We start from the raw sequence: 7,998 nt of genomic DNA, 5'->3' as shown, positions 1-7,998 counted from the left end.
TTCATGCGATAAATAGAATGGAGGGTGACAAGTTAAACTAGTAGGTTCTTTAAAATCTTATATAATAAAGATAAACGGACATAAATGAGACAGCAGCGGGAAGCAGGTCCAAGCTTGTCAATACAGTGACCACTGAACAACGACTGACTACTATATGCACATGGCGGAAAGAAAAGCAGTGTTGACACATATAATTACATTGTTGCCACGATGCATAATGAAAAAGTGGTCTTACAGTATGTGTAATGGGAAAAGATAAATGGAAATAAATATCATTCTTCTACAAAATAATAACAAAGCAAATGTACATTAATGTTCATAAACTGTACGTAATGTAAATAATATACAGCATAACAATAGATATCTATACACCTCCCTCCCCCTTTACGCTCGTAGCAGTGTCTTGAGCGGAACGGTAATTTCTCTGAGCTAGTCGAGGTGAATGACAAGGGACATTGGAGGGTTCGGATGATGGCTCTCTTTCCTGGCCAGAACAAGGGGACACAGGGTCTTGGGGAGAGGTGTCATCACTTATATTAGCCACTGGGCGTAAATGTCGTCGGTTTCGAAACCATACACGACCACTTGGAAGGCGTACTTCATACTTTCTGGACATTCCGTGGCCCATCACGATATCAATCTTGTCCCATCGAAGTGTCGTTGCGTCCTGTATCCTGACTCGCTGGCCGATGGTGAGCTTGGGTAGATGGCGGGCATGTGAGTTGTAAAGGCTCACGGCTTGGTCTGTTTGGGCAGCAGTGCGGTGGTCATAATCTTCAGTCTTAGTTTGCCACTCCTCTTTGAATGATCTGGGGTGGGCTGGAACACAAGTGCGGAGAGGATGGCCATAGAGAATCTGTGCAGGGGAGCGTCCAGCAGGGTTCAGTGTATTCCGAAGCTCCATCAGTCCTCTATCAAAGGCTTCTGCGTTTCCATTAGACTGAGGGTAATGTGGAGATGTGATGATGTGATGAACTCCCCAGCGGTCATCAAATTGCTTAAAGTCGTGGCTAGAAAATATAGAGGTCCTCCATCAATTCGTAAGCGGAGTGGAACACCAACCTCGCGGAAGAAAACACAGAACATTCTTGTAACTCTGGCTGTAGTTGCATCATGTCCACAGGGAACAACCACAGGCCAGCCTGAAAGTCTATCAGCAATAACAAGGAAGATTTTCCTGCTACATGGAAGAAGTCAGCCGACACACTTTCAAAGGGCCGGGATGGGTGGTCGTCACACATGTAAGGTTCCTGTTGCTGACTAGGGAGAAGCTGTTGGCAGGGCTCACAGCTTTCTACTTTACTCTTAATAACTGCATTGATGCCTGGCCAGAATACTGTCTGCATTGCACGACGTCGAGTAACTTCAGTCCCTCAGTGGCTGTCGTGGAGTCGATCCAAGGTGCGTTGACGGAGGGCTGCAGGGATGACGATCCGCGGTCCATACAATACCAACTCTCCATCTGCGTAAAGGTTGTCCCGCAGATTCTAATATGGGAGGGCGGAAGCGTGGAGATCATAGCGGTTGGTGGGAAAGCCGTTGGATACGTAGTGAACTGTAATCTTGACCCTGAGATGCGGCCATGCGGATTTCTTGTAGAGACTTATCCTCTTCGATGATGGGTCCTGTTGCCTGGTCATCAGTAGAGGTGGCGATGCTGGTAACGATACACCTGACATGTGCATTCGAAGTTAGTGCATTCTTCTTCATCTTCAGGTGTGGGGCGACTGGTTGGGGAGCGAGATAGGGCGTCTGGTATGCAAAGTTGTTTCCCTGCGCGCCATACTGCAGTGAAGATGTAGGGGGCCACTTTTATCTTGAGACGTTGAAGGCGTGGATTCTCAATAGCATCCAGAGTGTAGTGATTGAGAATCGATATCAAGGGACGATGATCAGTCATTAAGGTGAAATGCTGAAGTCCGGACAAGTATAGGCGGCACTTAGCTATAGCCCAAGTGATTGCAAGTAGCTCCAGCTCTATGGTGGCGTAACAAGTCTCAGTATCCGTAAGGAAACGGGAGCCACACTGGACGAGATGCATCTGACCTTGGCCGTTATCTTGAAGTAGGGCATAGTCGAGACCATATAGGCGTGAGGCATCTGTTTGTAGAACTACAGGCGAGGCAGGATTGAAGGGTGCTAGGACAGGAGGTGATGTCAGAGCTGTCTTGACTTTCTTAAATGCTCGCTCATGGTTGGGCGTCCAGACGAATGAGCGTTTGGGGATCATAAGTGGGCGTAGGGCTGCTGTGCTGGAGTGAAGTCGGCAAGTTGATTGACAAGACCCATAAACGACCTGACATCTGTGGCATTAGACAGTGTAGGAAAGTCCCGTATAGCTGATACCTTGTCAGGGTCTGCTGCAATACCATCTGATGATAAGACATAACCGCAAAAGTTAACTTAAGGGGCGGCTACAGTGAACTTGTCCTTGTTGAGGGTGATGCCATATTGACGGCATCTGGTCAGTATCTGGTGCACGTGTTGTAGGTGGGAAGGGAAATCCTCGTCGGAAAGGAGGATATCATCTACAACCTTCACACAGTTGGGAACACGTTGTAGTGCCATATCTCCACGGAGGCAGTATGCATCACCTGTTGCTGAAAATCCCATTCGGTCGCGACAGTGCTGGAATCTTCCGTACGGAGTTATAAATGTAGTCAGGTGGCGGTCCTCTTCTGCCAACTCAATTTGCCAATAGCCATGCAGGGCATCCGCTGTGGTGAAGTACTTCGCAGTAGGAGAGATGTTACGGACAGCATCATGGGGCATTGGTGATGGGTGTGTAGGGCGGGCTACCTGAGAATTTAGAAGGGTATGATCCACAGTGATGCGCACACCTTTGTCCTTGGGTACCAAGACCATGGGATGGCACCATTCGGAGGGTTTGTCGCCTGCTGGTCTGATGATTCCTTGTTGCACCAAGGAGTCAAGTTCTTCTTTCACTTGATCTCTTAGAGCAAACGGAATGGGCCTGGACGTATGGACAGCGAAGGGTGTAGCGCCAGGTTTTAGGTGAATCCTCATTGGAAGGCCTGCCATTTTCTTTAGTGGCTGGGTTTGTAAATCCTTCTTGGATATGAGGATGTTGCTGAAGTGCCGAAGAAAAGAGTCCTTAATGGCTGCGGGTGACGTCATGGCGGAGGCAGGAAACTGAGCGCCTGTTGACATGTGTTACCTTGAGGATAGCCTTTGGGAAGTCCGGTGACACTATGGCAAGGACTCAGCAATGTTCACGAGAGAAGAGGGGAGTCTGGATATCCTCATGAACATGTATGGTTGCTGAGTAAGACTTGTTGCCCAGAAGTATTCAACAGCCGGTGTCATGGGGATCCATCTGCTGTCACGACATCTGTCATAGGTGGAGGTTCAAGGCTTGTCCGAGGTATGCAGAGTGCATCGAAATGTATGGTGCCAATCACTGTGATGTCTGCACCTGTATCGGGGATTAGCTGGATATGTGATGATATATCGCCAAATGACAGAGAGACAGTGACTGGTGTGGGGGACTCACTACCCGAGTTATCACCCATGAAATGGCAGCTGGTGTTTGACTTAGTAGTAGGAGGTAAAGCTGTATATCCAGTCTGACTTTTCTTGGTAGACATACACATCTTCTCAAAATGTCCCTGTTTCTTGCAGCTATTGCACTGAGCTTCCTTAGCAGGGCATTTCTGAGTGTGGGGCCAATGACCTGTTCGTCCACAGTTATTGCATGATGCACCAGTGGCTGGGCATTGTCCGGAATCGTGTTTGCGAGAGCAATATTGATAAGGGTCACTGTTATGAGACTGGTGAGAGCGGTGATCAGGAGATCGATGAGAAGTCCTCTTCTGTAGACGCTGGTTCTTCTTGTATGTAGATACTGCGTTGACTTGGCTAGGGGAAGATGTAATGGCTGATGCAGTTGCACGTGTAGATTATTAGGAGCGGCAACATGTTACAAACTCTACGAGGGTAGATGAGGGTTGGAGGGGGATAAGGCGTTGTATTAACTCTTCGTCTCTCACACCCATCAAAATTACCATCTGCAATTGCCGTTCAGGGCAAGAGGTGGGGTTGCCAGTGCACAAGTCCACTTCATCAGCGAGATCCTTGAGGCGTGCATAGTAGTCTGCAAATGATTCTCCGACAGCCTGTTTACAGGACAACAATTCCCTGTGTCGTAAGGCTTCATTTTTAAGGCTGCGAAAGTGCTTCTGCAGTGTATCCAACACATCTGTAAGGGAAAGTAATGTGTTGGGAGGGATGCCCAGTGTATGCGTAAGCTGGCGCTGGACGTCTTGGGAGATGCAGGTTCTCAGGTGAATCAGCTGGGAAGTTTGATGTAATCTATCAAGTCCAACTAATGCTGCAAAATCCTCAAAACAAAGTCTCCATTGGCGAAACGCTTGATACGTTGCATCTTGTTGCAAGAGAGGTGGGGAATGGACCGTAGGCATGCTAGAAGTTGTAGGTGTATGCAATGAGAAGCCAGGGGTTGGGGGAACAGGTGTAACAGGAGGTGAAATTATGGAGTTAGATTTCTGGGGTTGCGATGCCGCAATCTGTCCTGGTAGCAAGGAGAAAAGGGACATGAACCGCTGGTTGTCTTCCTGTCTTGATTGCTCCATCTGTAGTCTGAAGGTCTGCTCCTCTTGTCGTCGCCGGTCTTGTTCTTGCTTGCTGGAAGTCTGTAGAAAATAGATGAGATGAAGTATATCATTATTGTGGTCTCCTGAACTATTGGGAGTCAGGGGAGGAGGGAGAGTGGTGCTGGTATCTTCATCAGCAGTGGGGAGATGCAAAGGTACTTCGTCTGTCGTCAGACCCTGCGTTTGATCCTCTGCCTGATCCTCTGCCTGATCCTCTGTCTGATCCTCTGTCTGATCCATTAAATCAATTAGCTGTTCCTCTTGCTGAGCCATATTGAGTTTGGTCGTAAGAGAGCTTGAAATCTGTGGAGAGCAAGAAAAATATCCAAATCGCTGTATGTTAGCCAAAGAAAGCACTTTGGATAGTTAAAAATTACAATGTTTGTCAGTGAGCTTTTGAATTAAGCGGCAGTTGAGCGAGATGAGCGAGTGTGTGTTGCGATCAGAGGGGAGGCGGGTGAGGTGAGCGTGCCTCTGGGCGAGAGCGTCGGGCCTCAGTCACCATCGATGCATGAAGGAAGGAGGACGGGTGGTGGGGATGCTGAGAAAAATGGCACCACAGTTCAAGTGTCCTAAAAAAAATGTTGGCAAGGACACTAACATAATACAACACAGCACTGTAATACACTGACACTTTAACCCTGCACTGCACAAACACTGTATCGTTCTTAACAGACACTGTAGTTAAAATCTTGAGTCACTGTAAGGGATCCAATGTGCGAGACGAGAAGTAAACAGCAATGGCTGTCGTCGTCTTGGAATCCATAACGTCCGGTTACCCACTTCGCCATGTGTGTGATATTGCCACATACATCCATGTGATAAATAGAATGGAGGGTGACAAGTTAAACTAGTAGGTTCTTTAAAATCTTACATAATGAAGATAAACGGACATAAATGCGATAGCAGCGGGAAGCAGGTCCATGCTTGTCAATACAGTGACCACTGAACAACGACTGACTACTATATGCACATGGCGGAAAGAAAAGCAGTGTTGACACATATAATTACATTGTTGCCACGATGCATAATGAAAAAGTGGTCTTACAGTATGTGTAATGGGAAAAGATAAATGGAAATAAATATCATTCTTCTACAAAATAATAATAAAGCAAATGTACATTAATGTTCATAAACTGTGCGTAATGTAAATAATATACAGCATAACAGTAGATATCTATACAAATTACATATCTTAACATGTATAAAGAATATAAAGAAATTTATGACGAAAGTCTTATGTAATTTACATGAAATACTTAAAGTATATCTACATGGGAGGGGCTCATTTTATGGGCTGGGTATCATCTTTTCAATGCACAAATGAAGACAATATGAATAATTATAAATAAAATTATCAATAAACTATGATATTTACTCTACATTAGACCAGCTTCGTAATATAGCTCCCCCTAAAAAAGATTATCAATGTCGGGTCTTAATCCATTGATTCGGCCTGGGATTAATAATCTCTAGCCACGTTATCTTTACCTGATATATGTTTTATATCAATACAATACGGTAGCAAACATAATGACCACCTAGTTAACCTTTGATTATTATTTTTCATCTTATTCACAAAAGTTAAAGGCTAGTGATCGAAATATACTATAACCTCCTAATTTTGTGGTCGACTTCCGTAAATTAAAAACCTGTTCATTGCTGCAATCATCGCCACCAGTTCCGTCTCAACTGTCAAGTTGACTCTGCTTTTTCTTCAGCTTCGATGACATAAGGCACACAGGGTGAAGAATTCCTTCCTTGTCTTCTTGCAGTAAGACACCTCTAATCCCGTTATCCGACACATCCACTTTGATAAGGAATTCCTCGGTGAAATCTGGTACTTGAATTCTCTGTTTCGAGGTTAATATGGTCTTCCTTTGATTTTTCCTTTCTCCTGATATCTCAATAAAGTAGGTCTGGTCACTGCTCTCCTCCAAAATCCGGAATGATTCTTGTAGTTCGTTGGCGATAGGGAATCTTCTTTCCGATGCGTAGACCAACACCTGCCATCCTGCCACAACCTGTCTGTTCGTACTTTTCAGGCCAAACCTTTTCTTCGCTGATCCTTGCCTCATTTTCACGTGTTCTGAGTAAAATTTCCTCAACTTTCCATTTCCTTTCCTCAAATCCTTGACCTTTCCTTCATCCGTTTCCTCTCGATCCTTCCTTTTTCTAGCCAACATTTTCCCTGGTCCTTTGCTGAAGGGTCCTGCAATCTGTCTGCCCGTATTCTTCCTACCAAACCTTTCCTTCGTTCGTCCTTGACTCGTCATCTTCCTGCTTTCTAGGGAAAATTTCCTTATCTCGCCGACCTTTTTCCCAAAATTCCTGACATATTTTCCTTCCGTTTTCTCTCAATCCTTCAGATTTTCTGCAATCATTCTCTTCGGTCCTTTCCTGAAAAGTTCTCCTCGTACTTCTATCGGGCATAAGGGAACTTCCTTGATGCACTCGTTGGACTTTTCAACCATTTGACATAAGTAACATGCACGACAAAACTGACTCACATCCTTGTGCATGCCAGGCCAGAAAAAGAGTTTCATTATCTTCTCTGTCGTCTTCCTTATCCCAATATGTCCTGTCTCGTGCACTATTACGATCACATGTCTTCTCAACGGTACGGGAATTAATATCTGCCGATATATCCCCCATTAGGCATTCCCAGGGATATCAGTGGGTCTATGCTTCCTCATAAGCAACCTATTCTTAAGGTAATAACACGTCGGAGACTGCTGTGCCTCCGTCTCCTCCACCACACGGTACAATAACTCGGTTAACGTTGCATCCTTCCGGTGCAATCTTATCAGCCTTTACCTACTCACCTGCCCTACTTCTAATATTGAATTTTCTATTTTTTCCAAGTTTGTTTTTTCATTGCCTGCTCGTCTGTCGCTCCTTTTTGGCTTATTTGAATATGAAAAACACGTCTATATGTGCAAAAATTTATCATTAATCGAATGCCAAGTAACAAAGTACCAATTAGCTACGATGGTGAAGATGGGTTGATTTCAATTCTAAGTACAAAACTCCTAAATTCGATAGGTATAAGTACAGAAGAATTGTCATTGATTTTTATCTTTCTTCGTGTCCAAGTGGTAGTCACTGTCTATACAAGCTTGCCGGACCAGGGTTCAATTCCCGGCCGGTCGCAATCTCTTGTCTTGTGTGATTTCGCCTGGGGCTCTGATCCCGAGGTCATTAAGAGAATCCAGACATTGATGTAACAAGAAATATATGGCTTATTTAAATATGAAAAACACGTCTAAATGTGCAAAAATTTATCATTAATCGAATGCCAAGTAACAAACAACCAATTAACTCCGATGGTGGAGATGGGTTGATTTCAATTCTAAGTACAAAA

This window comes from Palaemon carinicauda, chromosome 4 (genome assembly GCF_036898095.1).
Source record: "Palaemon carinicauda isolate YSFRI2023 chromosome 4, ASM3689809v2, whole genome shotgun sequence".
Classification (NCBI taxonomy): Eukaryota; Metazoa; Arthropoda; class Malacostraca; order Decapoda; family Palaemonidae; genus Palaemon; species Palaemon carinicauda.
Note: the sequence above shows the minus strand (reverse complement) of the source record.